Source organism: Xenopus laevis, chromosome 6S (assembly GCF_017654675.1).
Source record: "Xenopus laevis strain J_2021 chromosome 6S, Xenopus_laevis_v10.1, whole genome shotgun sequence".
NCBI classification, from domain to species: domain Eukaryota; kingdom Metazoa; phylum Chordata; class Amphibia; order Anura; family Pipidae; genus Xenopus; species Xenopus laevis.
In genome coordinates, this window is record NC_054382.1 from 111,285,129 (window position 1) to 111,300,779 (window position 15,651).

The 15,651-nt window shown below is 41.1% G+C and overlaps 1 protein-coding gene across 9 annotated transcripts in view; it reads left to right on the forward strand.

Moving 5' to 3' along the window:
* Nucleotides 1-282: 282 nt before the first annotated feature.
* Nucleotides 283-15,651, forward strand: part of wwp1.S (WW domain containing E3 ubiquitin protein ligase 1 S homeolog) — a 91,831-nt gene continuing 76,462 nt past the window's right edge. For 4 of the 9 annotated variants that reach the window (XM_018223839.2, XM_018223840.2, XM_018223838.2 and 1 more), the window contains exons 1-2: nucleotides 284-521; nucleotides 12,456-12,601. The gene's annotated coding sequence lies outside the window, so the exon portion shown is untranslated. The other 5 variants (XR_001932130.2, XM_018223844.2, XM_018223841.2 and 2 more) reach the window with 4 other exon arrangements.

The window sequence follows — 15,651 nt, forward strand, 5'->3', positions numbered from 1 at the left end:
GCATGCTGGGTATTGTAGTCCTTACATTAAAAACATTAAACTTGGCAGTCTGCAAACTGTTAAAAAAAACTACATTACCCAACATGCATTAGGAGACACTGGCACATTAGGGCTGGTTTCCAAAGTACAGCCAAAGGCCCAAAAAGTAGTCCAAATCCGTACCTTGGCTAGTTTGTACTGGGATTACCTAGGATTTAAATTAATAGCCCAAAATGGCTGGAACCAAGTTACACTCACACACATTAAAGTGGTTTAATTCATAGAATTATAGGGGTGACGTCACGCAGATCTTGTTCCAATCCCGTTCAAAACATGGCCACGCCCAGTGTTATTGCTGGAAGGTGACTGACAAGTGACGTTTAGGGGCGGTAGATTAATGACGCGAGGGGGCGGAGTCCGGGGAAGCTCTGTGAGACGGACGCAGTGGTTCCCGGAGCTGGCAGCGTGTGAATCGGACGGGAGCTCGGGAGGAGGAAGAGTCGACCTGGGTAGCGGAGGCCGAGGACGGGACATCCGCCCCGGTACGTTGTCAGCTGTGTCAGTCGGTAAATGTCCCCCCAAGCAGTGTGTGAGAGTACGTTATATCACACTTCTGTCCCTTCCTCCCTTGCCTTTAGCTACTGTTCTTGTTCTCCGCCGGGCGTTAAGTCTGCGCTGTTCAGCTAGTGCTTTGCGCTGTCCTTTTCGTTCACCTTTCGTACGTTGCGCCTTCCCCGCAGGACTTCCATTGTTGCGCTTTCCTCCGAGCCGCTATTTAGTCGCATATGTGTGGGGCCGCCGGATGTCTCGACAGCTGTTTCCTTTCATCAGGGGCTTCTGGTTATTGTAGTTCCGACTGATGTCTCACGGGCAGGGGGGGACTTTGTTACCCAGAACTCATCCGTGATCTCATATTAGCCTTTTAATAACCAACTTGTGCCCACTGCCATGTCTGCTCATATACTTGTACTGTGCCCTCTCAATGTACTGTCCCCTCTCAATGTACTGTCCCCTCTCAATGTACTGTCCCCTCTCAATGTTCTGTGCCCTCTCAATGTACTGTCCCCTCTCAATGTACACTGCCCTCTCAATGTACTGCCCTCTCTCAATGTACTGCCCTCTCTCAATGTTCTGTGCCCTCTCAATGTACTGCCCTCTCTCAATGTACACTGCCCTCTCAATGTACTGTCCCCTCTCAATGTACTGTGCCCTCTCAATGTACTGTCCCCTCTCAATGTACACTGCCCTCTCAATGTACTGTCCCCTCTCAATGTACTGCCCTCTCTCAATGTTCTGTGCCCTCTCAATGTACTGCCCTCTCTCAATGTACACTGCCCTCTCAATGTACTGTCCCCTCTCAATGTACTGTCCCCTCTCAATGTACTGTGCCCTCTCAATGTACTGTCCCCTCTCAATGTACTGTCCCCTCTCAATGTACACTGCCCTCTCTCAATGTACTGTGCCCTCTCAATGTACTGTCCCCTCTCAATGTACTGTCCCCTCTCAATGTACACTGCCCTCTCTCAATGTACACTGCCCTCTCAATGTACTGTCCCCTCTCAATGTACTGTCCCCTCTCAATGTACTGTGCCCTCTCAATGTACTGTGCCCTCTTCTCTCTCCACCTTTAGCTTCACCCTCTTCGCCAGGGCAGGGCCAAGGGATTTTGGCAACATAGACAAGGGCTTCAATCAGTGCCCCCTCACCCAGTCCTGCATTACCATTTCCCACCTTACCATTCATATTGCCCCCTGTGCCAGCAGCCATTATGTTGCCCATGTACCTGCATCATATTTGCCCCCTATTTGTACCTGTTCCAACATCAGTAAATTTGTCAGATTGACCTCAAGCCTACAATCCCTACCTGTGCCAGCATAAGCCAAAACATCTATCATATTGTTCCCTCAATCTGCACCTGTGCCAGCAGCAGCCAAAAGCACAATATTGCCCCCAAATAAGTACCTGTGCCAGCAGCTGCCAAAAAAAGCAATATTGCTCCCAATCTGTACCTGTGCCAGCAGCAGCCAAAAAAAACACAATATTGCCCCCAAATAAGTACCTGTGCCAGCAGCAGCCAAAAAAAAACACAATATTGCCCCCAAATAAGTACCTGGGCCAGCAGCTGCCAAGAGAGCTGGCGAGTGCTTCTGCCCACAGTATGAATCATGGGCAAGAGAGGGTTGGAACAGGTGGTGAATACATTTGAAAAAAGTGCACCCCCCATAGTTGCACCTAGTCTGCCTACCCTAGTTCCGGCCCTACTCTTCATCAAGTGTACCCATATATGTGCCACCTCTATGGTATTTTATTTGTGCCCATATTCCGTATCCACATCTATCCTAACCCTCCTTGCCAGGTATACCCATATATGTAGCCGGCCAACTTGATGCCATGGAAGCAGGCAAAGCACATGGAATTACCGCAATTGTTAGTTCCTTGCAGTAGATGGTTAATGTCTTTGCAAAACACATCTAAAACATATTCTTTCAGTACATAGTAACATAGTGAGTTAGGTTGAAATAAGACACAAGTCCATCAAGTTTAACCTTTTAACTCTATTTTAACCTGCCTAACTGCCAGTTCATCCAGAGTATATACTCAAGTATAAGCCGAGTTTTTCAGCACCCAAAATATGCTGAAAAAGTCTACCTCGGCTTATACTCGAATTAGGGCTGCTTGCACAAAAATTATCCTTTGTACCTAGCTGATCTAAGTGGATATACGGTACCTAGCTGATCGGAGCGGATGGCTGTGTGACCTGCACCGGCTAGAGCTCTATTCTGTACGCCGCAGGGCCCCCGGCAGCTCGCGCACATCCTTTCTTCTACGCGCCGCAGGCTGTCCAATCAGATGCCCGAAGGGCGGTAGCGGAACACACGTTGCGTGTGACTTCACCAGCGGCGCAGTGTCATCCGCGACACGCACTTGACTTCAACCGCACCAATTTGACAAACCCATTAGCAGGGAAAAAACACGGTACATATAAATGAATATATAACAGCTTCCCTTTTCCAGTTATGGCAGTATCTGCAGTGCTGATTTTGATATGAGGCAAGAAAAGCTCAGGCAGTACCGTGCCACACAATGGAAAAAATACAACTCTAACAATTCCTTTTCTTGTAAGAGATGTCAAAACAAATGTACCGTATGTCAATACAAATAGATGTTTTCTATTTGACTCGGCAATGTGAAATAGACCACAGTTGTGGAGCCATGCATTGTGCCACATGCAGCAACTTAACTTCCACATTTTCACTCTGAAAATTGAAAGTTATGCTCTCTACTTCAGCAAATCTAACCAAGGGAAGGTATGGTAACTAAGCGATAGCAGGTATAGTAGGGAGAGATGGTGCCTATAGTAACAGTGGATAATAGTCTCTGGGAAGACCCACTCATGCCTCAATTTTTGATTATTGAAACATACCAGTAGCTGCTGCATTTCTCACCCTAGGCTTATACTCGAGTCAATAAGTTTTCCCAGTTTTTGTAGCTAAAATTAGGTACCTCGGCTTATACTCGAGTATATACGGGTAATTGTGTGGCAGTGTTATTCTTTTATCCATGTTTCTGATTTTCTATGTTTCCACAAGTTTATGTGACTATTGCAGGCAGTTTTAGGGGAACTTTCAGGAATCTACCATTTTTTGTAGCTTGCTATATAACATGAAATCACTAGAAGTCATCCCCCATTTCCTGCTATGGCAGCCACCTGAAAGCAATTGTGCAAATACTTTTCACTTGGGAAATTTCTTGCATGAGCACTCTCAGGCGATTCAAGTAGTTCTCCAGTGCTATGGAATGGCCTGTAGGCAACAATTTGCCATTTGATCTTCTTGAAGATAACTGTTTCTTATGGACAGCTTGCGTCTAATTCACAGAAATGGAAATTGTCTGCCTCTGGAGAAGGGGCTATTTTTTTTAATGGGCCACAGTGATTTAAAGGAAAACTATACCCCCCAACAGTTTATATCATATTAAGTGGCATATTAAAGAATCTTACCAAACTGGAATATATATTTAAGTAAATATTGCCCTTTTACATCTCTTGCCTTAAGCCACCACTTTGTGATGGTCTGTGTGCTGCCTCAGAGATCACCTGACCAGAAATATTACAACTCAAACTGTAACAGGAAGAAGTGTGGAAGCAAAAGACACAACTCTGTCTGTTAATTGGCTCATCTGACCTAATAAGTATAGTACGATCCCAGGGGGCGGAACTTATTTTCTAAAATGGAAATTTTCTATTTATGATTACCCAATGGCACATACTACTAGAAAAGTATTTTATTATGAAAATGGTTTGTTTACATGAAGCAGGGTTTTACATATGAGCTGTTTCATGCAATATATTTTTATAGAGACCTATATTGTTTGGGGGGGTATAGTTTTCCCTTAAGCACATCTCTCTGGGGCAGATTTATCAAGGGTCGAATTCGAATTTTCACATTTACTTCATGGTCAAAACTGTCACATTTGACATGGAGGGAGTTCTCAGGTCGATTTAACTCATCAGAGTTCTAAAAATTAGATTTTATTAATACATTTTGATTGGTGGAATTTAGGGCAGTTTTTAAAAACTCGCATGAATTCGAAATCACGGTAGACCTTTGATAAATGGGCCTCTATGTGTCATACACCTAAATCAGGGGTGGCCAAAAAGTGATTAGGGCTCTACTAGTAGACCTTTAGCTGGGGATCAGTAGATCTCAAGATACTGTCAACAGCTTTTCTGAATCACCCTCCTATTTCATGCTTTTCATTCAGATATTTATTATGTTAAGCTTACATAAGAATACTTGTTTGTTAAATATAGCAATATCATATCTCCCATAAATCAATATAATATTTAAGTAATATTTTCCATGGAACATAATGCTAGCAATCCTATTATGGATTTAGATCATAATGGGCCAACATCACTAAAAGTAGACCTTGCATTAGTAAAGTATGGACACTCCTGACTAAATGATCAGTGGCTTTATTTGTTCTGGGCCTCGTCTCCTCCACACTAATAGTTTATTTAGACTTGACCTCTCCAGGCAGCAGTGCATATCTCCTATGTTTGATATTGCCAGTAATAAGACTGTAATAGTTTGCTGGATATTTTTAAAGGGCTGACCTTGATAAATTTGTCTTCTTCTTCTTCTTTTTTTTCACTGACCTTGCAGTTTTACTATGTAATCATATTGGTACCATGAAATACACTGACCCAAGCAAGGACACTTTTCCAAGAAATTTATTTTCATTTGCTGAAACTTTTGGCAACAATATTACATGTTATTTTCCATGAAAAAAAGAGGCACTTTTTTTTAGCAGTGGCTCTCATAATTTTTCTTAGGAGACCCACATTACGTTGGGGAATTGACTGTTTGACCGAAATATTGGTTTAGAGGGGCAAGCAGACTCCTCAAGTCTAGTGTCCAGATCATAATGAATATAAGATCCCAGCAATGCAATACTCTTCTGCTAACCACCATGCCTATTTGTTATTGATAGGGTCTGATGATGTTAGCCATATTAATAATTGTAAAGCTTTTGTTTCTGTGCTTGTTGAAATGATCAGTAGTAGAGCCATTCTGCAGCCAGTATTACAGTGTATATTGTTAATATGGCCAATATCCAACTTTTTTTTCCCACTGAGGACATCGACTTTATCAAACCCAAGAGGTTTATGCTGTCTCAAGGGAAACATTTTGTCTTGGACCAGTAACCATTAGCAACCGACTTCAAGTTACCATTTGCTACTCAATTTGCGTTTAGAGTGTTGAAAGCAAACATCTATGGTTGCTACACAGGGTATAAACCTTTCCCCTGTTGCTACATACTTGCAAAAGCCATTCCAGAAAGTACAGATACGTATTTTCCAGTTTATTACAGCTCTGTATGTTATGATAATAATAATTTTTCATAATGTTTTAGCAAAATGCGAGTACGGATATGGTTTTCCGGATTAACAGATCTTTCTGTAATCTGGATCTTCATACCTTAAGTCTAGAAGAAAATAATGTAAATGTTAAACAAACCCAATAGACTGCTGCTGCTTCCAAAATTATTAATTAGTATGGATCAAGTACAATATACTGTTTAATTATTACAGAGAAAAAGAAAGTGATTTTTAAAAATGTGGATTATTTGGATAAAATAGTCTATTTCTGTAATTTGGAGTTTTCTAGATAATGGATTTCCGGATAACGGATCCTATACCTGTATATCTATGTAAATAATGTCCATAGCAACCCAAAATGCCAAGTAATATCATTGTCAGGTGCTTTCCCATACCTTCTACTTTTGAAAAATATAAAGAGGGTAAACTTTTTGGCCACACCCCTTTTTATGGCCACATCCCCTAATTACAATGTCCATTTTCCAAAATTTGGGAGTTTTAGGGCGATTTTTTACAATCAGATCTTTGCATCTAAGGCCAGCTTTAAGTGCAGCTGCTCAGTGTTCTGGGCTCTTTGCCAAAAAGCCTCTTATCTTTATTAAGTTTCAGAAAGTTTGTATCTTTTTCTGGCATCAGTGCAGGAGATCAAAGAGAAACTCGGGACATTTCAGTTAGAAACCCCTGGACTACGGGCTGAGCTGTCAATATTGGGACTGTCCCGCAGTAAACAGGACAGTTGAGAGGTATAGTTTCCATTCAAATGAAGGGGAGAAACCGCAATGTCATATTTGTGCACTTCTTTGTTAACTGAAATGATAGAGGTTATACTCTGTGTGCCATTATTTTAATGTATTAAGTCATAATATGCATTCTAGAAGACATTATACTTTATTAGTCAGACTTACTCCACTGTAGTTTCCTGGATGAGAGCAAGGTCCCTGTTTAAAGGGCATGTAAAGTCTAAAATAGAATAAGGCTAGAAATGCTGTATTTTGTATACTAAATATAAACATGAACTTACTGCACCACAAGCCTAATCAAACAAATAATTTATGCTTTCAAAATTGGCTACAGGGGGTCACCATCTTGTAACTTTGTTAAACATCTTTGCAAGACTTAAGCTGGCCATAGACGCAAAGATCCGATCGTACGAATCAACGTACGATCGGACTTTCCCATCTCCCGACCCTCCACTAACCATTCAGATCAAAGTCTTTACCATTCCGATCAAATAAGAACAGATCACCCAATGTTCTGCCCCTGACGGCAATCATACGATACTTATGTCTGACAACACTAGTGACCGTCTCCCTCTGAAAATCATACCATCGGCAATACACGCAGAGATATTATCGGCAGCCGACAGAAATTTTCTAACCTGTCCGATCGACCAAACGACCGATCTCCGACGGACGAAAAATGTCGGGACTCTCCACACATGGTCCGAAAATCGTACGAATCCACGATTCGTACGAACGGATCTTTGCGTCTATGGCCAGCTTAAGACTGTGCACATGCTCAGTGTGGTCTGGGCTGCTTAAGGATCGTTATAAACAAAGCTGCTTGAGTTCTGCATGGCTGGGAAGTAAGGCGGGGGCTCCCCCTGCTGTTCATAAGTATGATTGTTTCCCTGCTCAGCAGTTAGGGACCATCTGACAATTCCTATCCACAGCAGTAAATGAAGGGAGAATTTCGCTGCATACAGTCAGGTTTCTTATAAAAATGGTACACATTTTTTAATTAAAATATATTGGAGATAGGTTTCTATTTCATTATAGAAGTAAAAATGGGATTTTATTTGTTTGCCTTTACATGCCCTTTAAAGGGTTTTTTCACTTTTAATCCTTTTTTTTTTTTTAATTTTTGGTTACGTTGTTTTCGGATAATTCACTAGAAATAAAGACCCTTTTCAGTTACTTTCTATTTGTTACTTTTTTTTGTAATTTCCAAGTTCATTTTTCACATTCTTGTCTGAAGTAGCTCTGGAAAGGGGGTCTTTGGCTCTGCTGAGCAGTATCCCTGAGTTTCAAGGCAGCTGTTATAATTGATACAATAGTTGCTAATAACTTATGTAGCAAAGTGTAACCGTTTAGAATCTGCACCTGGCTTGCTGAGCTGCCAGAGTGAGACACCAAAGAAAACATAAACTTCAAGGGCAAGTCAACCCCAAAATAAAAATATGCCTAATAAAAGAAAACATAATTCTAAACAACTTTCCAATATAAATATATTAAAACATTTCAGTGTTTTAAAGGGATTCTGTCATGATTTTTATGATGTATTTTTTATTTCTAAATTACACTGTTTATACTGCAAATAATTCACTCTACAATATAAAATTTAATTCCTGAACCACAAAGTGTATTTTTCTTTCAAGTTGTAATATTGGTGTGTAGGTGCATCTCAGGTCATTTTGCCTGGTCATGTGCTTTCAGAAAGAGCCAGCATTTTAGGATGGAACTGCTTTCTGGCAGGCTGTTATTTCTCCTACTCAATGTAACTGAATGTGTGGCAGTGGAACCTGGATTTTACTATTGCGTGCTGTTCTTAGATCTGCCAGGCAGCTGTTATATTGTGTTAGGGAGCTGCTTTCTCGTTACCTTCCCATTGTTCTGTTGTTATGCTGCTGGGGGGGGGTGATATCACAACTTGCAGTAAAGTGTGACTGAAGTTTATCAGAGCACATATCACATCACTTGGGACAGCTGCGAAACTGACAATATGTTTATCCCCATGTTTAGAAACATTTTTTTTCCCATGACCGTATTCCTTTAAAGTTATTTGTAAAAACAATTGCTATTGATTCTTGACCTGCCTGATGGATATTAAGGTGGCCAAAGACGCACAGATAATAACGTACAAAAAATTTTCATACAATATTCGGTGCGTGTATGGAACGAAAAGAGCTGACCAATATGGGCAGAAGACTTGGCTATCGGTCGACTCGTCAATCAGGCTGGACGAAAAATTTGGACCGGGTGCCTTTGAAGGCACCCAAACATCGGCCACTGTTAGTGCTGAATCGTCAGATACAGGTAGAATTTTATTGTTTCTATCTGTATATCTGATGATTAAGCTCTATACGCGCGTGTATTTAAATAAATGATTTGTCTTGGAAAGATATTTTCCAAGAAAGATCGTAATTGTTACGTCTATTGCCACCTTATGGGCCTCATAGATGGACCCACAAGGTGCTGTCTAGATTTGGAATGACTGATAGGCAGCTTTCAGTGGAGGAACTACTGGGGGAGCAGGGGGTGTGAGCGGGCCAGGGCCCGCACCCCCTCAGGGCCCCCCGGCAGCTCGCGCGCCACTGAAATGTGGGCCGAAAATCACGTATGGAGGGGGCAGGGGCCCGGCTGCGCGTCCCGCACCAGGGCCCGCCCCCCTCTAGTTACGTTACTGGCAGCTTTTATTGCCAGCGTAATCCTCTGTAGTGGCCAATGTTCTTAGGACGTGTGCTTTATTGTAACTTTTTTTTTTAAAAAAGCTAAGCCATTTCCATTGCACCAAACAGGGGTGTTTAAAAAGAGCTGTGCAGCTAATATTGAGCTACTTGAAATGCTGTTCAGTGTTTGCTCTTAATCTTCAAATCATGATATATTTAGTGTTTCAATCTTATTGAAATAGAAGCTTTTAGAAACTGTCCTTTGATGTGAATAGAAACACAGCTGTTGAAAACGCCTGTCTTGTCCCTGTTTGCTCTAAGCAAGTCACTAGGCTCTGAAGAGGAAGTTATGTGTTACATTAAATGCAGCATTATTCATCATTTCAGTTTTTATTTAGAAAAATATTCTCGCTATTCTTAAAGGACAAGGAAAGGCAAAAAAATAAAATCCCATTTTTACTTTCTTTAATGAAATAGAAACCTATCTCCAATATACTTTAATTAAAAAATGTGTACCGTTTTTATAAGAAACCTGACTGTATGCAGTGAAATTCTCCCTTCATTTACTGCTGTGGATAGGAATTGTCAGACGGTCCCTAACTGCTGAGCAGGGAAACAATCATACTTATGAACAGCAGGGGGAGCCCACGCCTTACTTCCCAGCCATGCAGAACTCAAGCAGCTTTGTTTATGACGATCCCTAAGCAGCCCAGACCACACTGAGCATGTGCACAGTCTTAGTCTTGCAAAGATGTTTAACAAAGTTACAAGATGGTGACCCCCTGTAGCCAACTTTGAAAGCATAAATTATTTGTTTGATTAGGCTTGTGGTGCAGTAAGTTCATGTTTATATTTAGTATACAAAATACAGCATTTCTAGCCTTATTCTAGTTTAGACTTTCCTTGTCCTTTAATTCTTTGAATTTGGTTGTTACACTTCACCCCTAAGCTTGTCAGGATGCCACTAACATCCTTCTCCAGAAAGTTGAACAAAGAGTTCAAAGTGAACCACAGCAGGCTCCTTTAGGCTGAACTACAATGCTACTGTATGTATTACTTGTATAGGTGAAGCACACCTTCTTTAAAACTCCCCACTGCACTCCCAGGCTCTTCAGAGTAGGAAGATGAAAGTAATTTGCCAGTGAGAATTATTCCTAATAGTTTATGGTCAGTATCTTGCTGTTATCTAGCATTGGCATATCGCATACATTTTTGACTTGCTGGGAGAACAGAGCAATAAAACATTATTAAAGAATTCTTACTTTCCTTTTTCATCAAGTGGGTTGCTGGCAAAGTTGACTACAGCTCCCAGCATGTTTTAAAGGGGATGTAAAGGCAAAAAAATAAAATCCATATTTTACTTTCTTTAATGAAAAAGAAACCTATCTCCATTATAATTTGATTAAAAAATGTCTACTGTTTTTATAAGATACTTTACTGTATGCAGTAAAATTCTCCCTTCATTTACTTGCCCTGACTGCTGCAGATATTAAACTTCAGATGGTCCCTAAAGGCCCCCATAGACGCGACGATTCTTCTTTGCGAAACGACCGATTTCAGCGCAGCCCGACCGATTCGTCAAATTATCGTGCGGTTAGTGGGATTCAAACGATCGTACATCTTACGATTGTTCGTCCGACATCTGCCAGGAAATTGATCGGCCAGGTTAAAAAATCTTTGTCGGTCCCAGTACAATCTATGGATGTTTGCAGGGCCAAGCAGGCAGCTCCCCTTTGTTTTCCTGGTAAATTGGTCGTTTTAGTTGATGGACAGTTCGAACGTTCGTACGATGGTTCTCAGAAGATCTTGGTCTCACGATGTGGATTGGATCTGTTGAAAATCTGTACATCTATGGCCAGCTTAACTGCTCTGCAGGGAAACGATTGTACTTCAAACGGCAGGGGGAGCCCCTCCCACCTTCCCAGAACTGGAGCAGCTTTGTTTGTTTTCCAGTACAGCCGGCGAAAGTGTAGAGATTCATATCTGCAGCAGTCAGAGCAAGTAAATGAAGGGAGAATTTCACTGCATACAGTCAAGTTTCTTCTAAAAACTCTACAGATTTTTTATTTGAAGTATATTGGGGATAGGTTTCTTTTTCAGTAAATAAAGTAAAAATTGTATTTTATTTTTGCCTTTAGATCCTCTTTAATGTTTTCAACTCCAGCTGCAGGGACAAAGGTCATGGAGCCAGATTTAAACAGATAAAGTGGGATTCTATTTGGAGGATTTTTTTGCTATGGCCATTGGTTCTGGACAGTATAAGGTTCCTGTGAAGGGCAGAACATTTTTTACTACTTTATTTAATCTGAATGGTTAGTGGCAGATTGGAAGATCGTTCGGCAAAGGTAAAATCTGCACGTCAATGGCCATCTTAAAAGTGCCTATAAACGTTAAGATTTTAAGATCTTTTTGTTATGATAGGACCAAACTTATCCGGAAACGATCAAACTAAACGCTAAAAATGAATGTGGTTAAAAATGCCATATTTTATTTACTGCACTTTTGCACCAGCCTAAGGTTTCAGCTTGTCAATAGCAGCAATGATCCAGGACTTCAAACTTGTCACAGGGGTCACCATCTTGGAAAGTGTCTGTGACACTCACATGCTCAGTGGGCTCTGAGCAGCTGTTGAGAAGTTATGCTTAGGGGTCGGTGCAAATTATCAAACAGAAAATGAGGTTGATCTGTCATATAAGCTGATGCTACAGGGCTGATTATTAAATTCTGATGCTAGTTGCACAGGTTTCTGAACTGCCATATAGTAATCATCTGTTAATTACGAATCAGCCTTATATTGTGCCATTTATATCTGTACTGTATATTTTGAGTTGGTCCCTAAGCTCAGTAAGTGACAGCAGCACAGAGCATGTGCAGTGAATTGACAGAAAAGAAGATGGGGAGCTACTGGGGCATCTTTGGAGACACAGATCTTTACTGCTAAAGGGCTGTGGTTGCCTTGGGCTGGTACAGAAACCCAAAACATAATGTACAACATTTCTAGCCTTTAGTTAAGCTTTAGTTCTCCTTTAAATGTACGATTTGTCTTTCAGCCTGAAATGACCATTTCAATAGATATCCTCTAGTTAAAGCCAGGAAAACTGTGGACAGCTGTCTGCTTGGCCCTGCAAACAATTGGACAATGAATACATTTCACTGTGAACAATTAAAATTTTCTAACTCGACTGATTTTCTGACCTATTTCAGATCATTAGATGCACAATCGTTTGGTGCCCACTAACCTGATGATAGTTTGACGGCATTTGTTGGATCGCACTAAAATTGATCGTTTGGGAGAGAAAAATCTTAATGTCTATGGCCACCTTTAGTCTGCCAAGGGACACCAGAGAGAGGTAAGAAAGTTTGCTGTGCTGCAATGCTAATTTTTACCAAGGCTAGTGTATATATTCCCTGGTCCACGAAAAAAACAGTGATTGATTCATTGGGGTGGCGGGGGGGGGGGGGGGTGTATTTTATATTGGCATGCTCCAGTGTATAGGGCTTTCCTTGTGCATTAAAGACTCATCAGTGGATGTAGTTCTCTGTGTGGGCTGTAGCAAGATCTGGATTATAGGGCAATACACAAATACATGTTTAAAAAAAAAATAGTCTGTCTGTTCTAGTTCTGCTGTCCAAAAAGGCTGGGCTGGGTCTCCCCATAGTTTTACACCTTAAAGGAGAACTAAGAAGTAGGTAGAAATGTTGTACATAATGTTTTAGGCTTCTGTACCAGCCCAAGGCAACCACAGCCCTTTAGCAGTAAAGATCTTTGTCTCCAACGATGCCCCAGTAGCTCCCCATCTTCTTTTCTGCTGATTCACTGCACATTCTCTGTGCTGCTGTCACTTACTGAGCTTAGGGACCCACTCACAATATACAGTACACATAGAATAGAAATGTCACAATACATGTCTGATTAGTAATTAATACAGATAATTACTACATGGCAGCACAGAAACCAGTGCAACTAGCATCAGAATTTAATAATTAGCCCTGTAGCATCAGCTTCTTTACAGGCCAACCTCCTTTGCTTCTTGATAATTTGCTATGACCCCTAAGCTTAGCTTCTCAACAGCTGCTCAGAGCCCACTGAGCATGTGAGTGTCACAGACAGACAGATTTTGACCCCCTGTGACAAGTTTGAAGTCCTAGATCATTGTTGCGATTGTGAAGCTGAAACTTTAGGCTGGTGCAATAAGTTCATTATATATAATATGGCATTTTTAGCTATATTCATTTTAAGAGTTTAGTTATCCTTTAATGATGGTGTATTACAGAGCTGTACCTTTACTGCAGTGTTTTGGCAGCTCTTTTTCCTTTGGTTATGCACTTAACCACAGGTTATGAAATGGCAAATGTGTCTGCACTTCAGTCCTGAGCTTGTTTTTACTGACACAGTGTACCTTACGAGATGTTAATGAGCAATTGACTGGTTTCCTGTTCTGTCAGTATTCTGAAAATTATGCCTGTAGTTTTACTGATCATGATACTGTTTGTTTGCTACCTATAGCTCAGGTGTATCACATTAAATTGTTATTTTACTCTAATATAATAATAATCTATTGTGAAACTGTTGTGTTATTGCAGATTGTCTTGTACTGCTTGTACATTGTTTCAATGCAAATTGTGAGGCCCTTTCATGCAAAACTGGTGATTCTGGCTCCTTGATCCCCAAGACTGTACCTTTTTTAAAGCCTAATTCCTGTAATAGAACACTCCTTGAGATTTTATACTAACATGCTGAGCCAGAAGTTTATTTATAGGGAAAAGCTTTGCATATCACTAGCTATTGCTTAAAGGAGAAGGAAACCCCCTGGGCGCAAAAAAACCCTGTGTTGCCCCCCTCCCTCCTCCCCCCTGGCCTACCTGTCCCCCTGGGCAAATGCCCCTAACTTGTTACTCACCCCTCTGCGCAGGTCCTGTCCACGGAGTTCACAGTCGTCATCTTTTCCCACGCGTGTCTTCTTCCTGCTTTGAACGGCGTCTTCTGGCGCATGCGCAGTAGGAACATTTACCGGTACGGATCTACTGCGCATGCGCTGAATGTCACGAAGAGAAATCGGAAAACTTTGTGACATTCGGCACATGCGCAGTAGATCAGTACCGGTAAATGTTCCTACTGCGCATGCGCCAGAAGCCGCCGGTCAAAGCAGGAAGAAGACGCGCGTGGGAGAAGATGGTGACTGTGAACTCCGTGGACAGGACCTGCGTTGAGGGGTGAGTGACAAGTTAGGGGCATTTGCCCAGGGGGACAGGTAGGCCAGGGGGGGGGGGCAACATGGGAGGGGGAGGGGTTTTGCGCCCAGGGGGTTTCCTTCTCCTTTAATTCTGTAAAGGCAGTGTCATAATTTATGTACCTATATTGTTTGCCAGCAGCTGTGAATTAAAGGGATGTGAAACCAGAATAAAACATTTGATGACAATTCAAATTGGCACTAGGGACAAAACAAGCAAAATCCTTAACTTTCAAGCACGACTGTATTCTTAGACAAGTTAAGTAAGTAAGTTAGGTTGAAAAAAAAAAGACACGTCCATCAAGTTCAACCTTTTAAGTCTATATATAACCTGCCTAACTGCCAGTTGATCGAGAGGAAGGCAAAAAACAAACAAACCCCATTTGAAGCCTCTCCAATTTGCCTCAGAGGGGGACAAAATTCCTTCCTGACTCCAAATTGGCAAACTGACTAGTCACTGGATAAAGTTTGTGAACCCTTTAAAATTTTTAATATTATTCTATGAATGTGACCTAAAACATCATCATTTTCAAACAAGTCCTAAAGGTAGATGAAGAAAACCTAATTAAACAAATAAAACACAAATTTTTATTTTTGGTCATCTATTTATTAAAAAAAAAGTATCATAACTATTTCCACAACTTTGCCTGTTTTTGTTTCCCATTTTGTTTTGTTTTCGTTTTCTTTTCTGTTCGGACTATTATTTGTGAAAAAAATAATAAAACAACGAAATACAGTTAGAGTGTGGCAAAAGTAAGAGAGGCGACTACGGAAAACCCAGCGCCGCGTGTGCTTTAGCGCAGGCGACTATGCATTATATCGTATGGGAATACACGCTTAGGCAGTTCGCCGGAACCTATAGTTCTGCACAATTTCGTATCAGCAAAAATAGAAACGATACTTTCAGTGCCCTCCTCCAGGTCATTAATAAACAAGTTGTAAAAGCAAAGGACCCAGTAGAGCCCTTCGGTACTCCACTAACAACACTGGTCCAATTAGAAAATGTTCTATTTACCACCGCTATTTCCAGCACATTAATGGAATATATGATACATGATACTTTACTTTTAATGCAGTTGTTTTCCCAAGTTAAAACCTAGAGGTCTATAAAAATTTGAAAGTTGGCATACAGCTTGAAAGTAAAATAGTTAACGAATCAAAATTATATC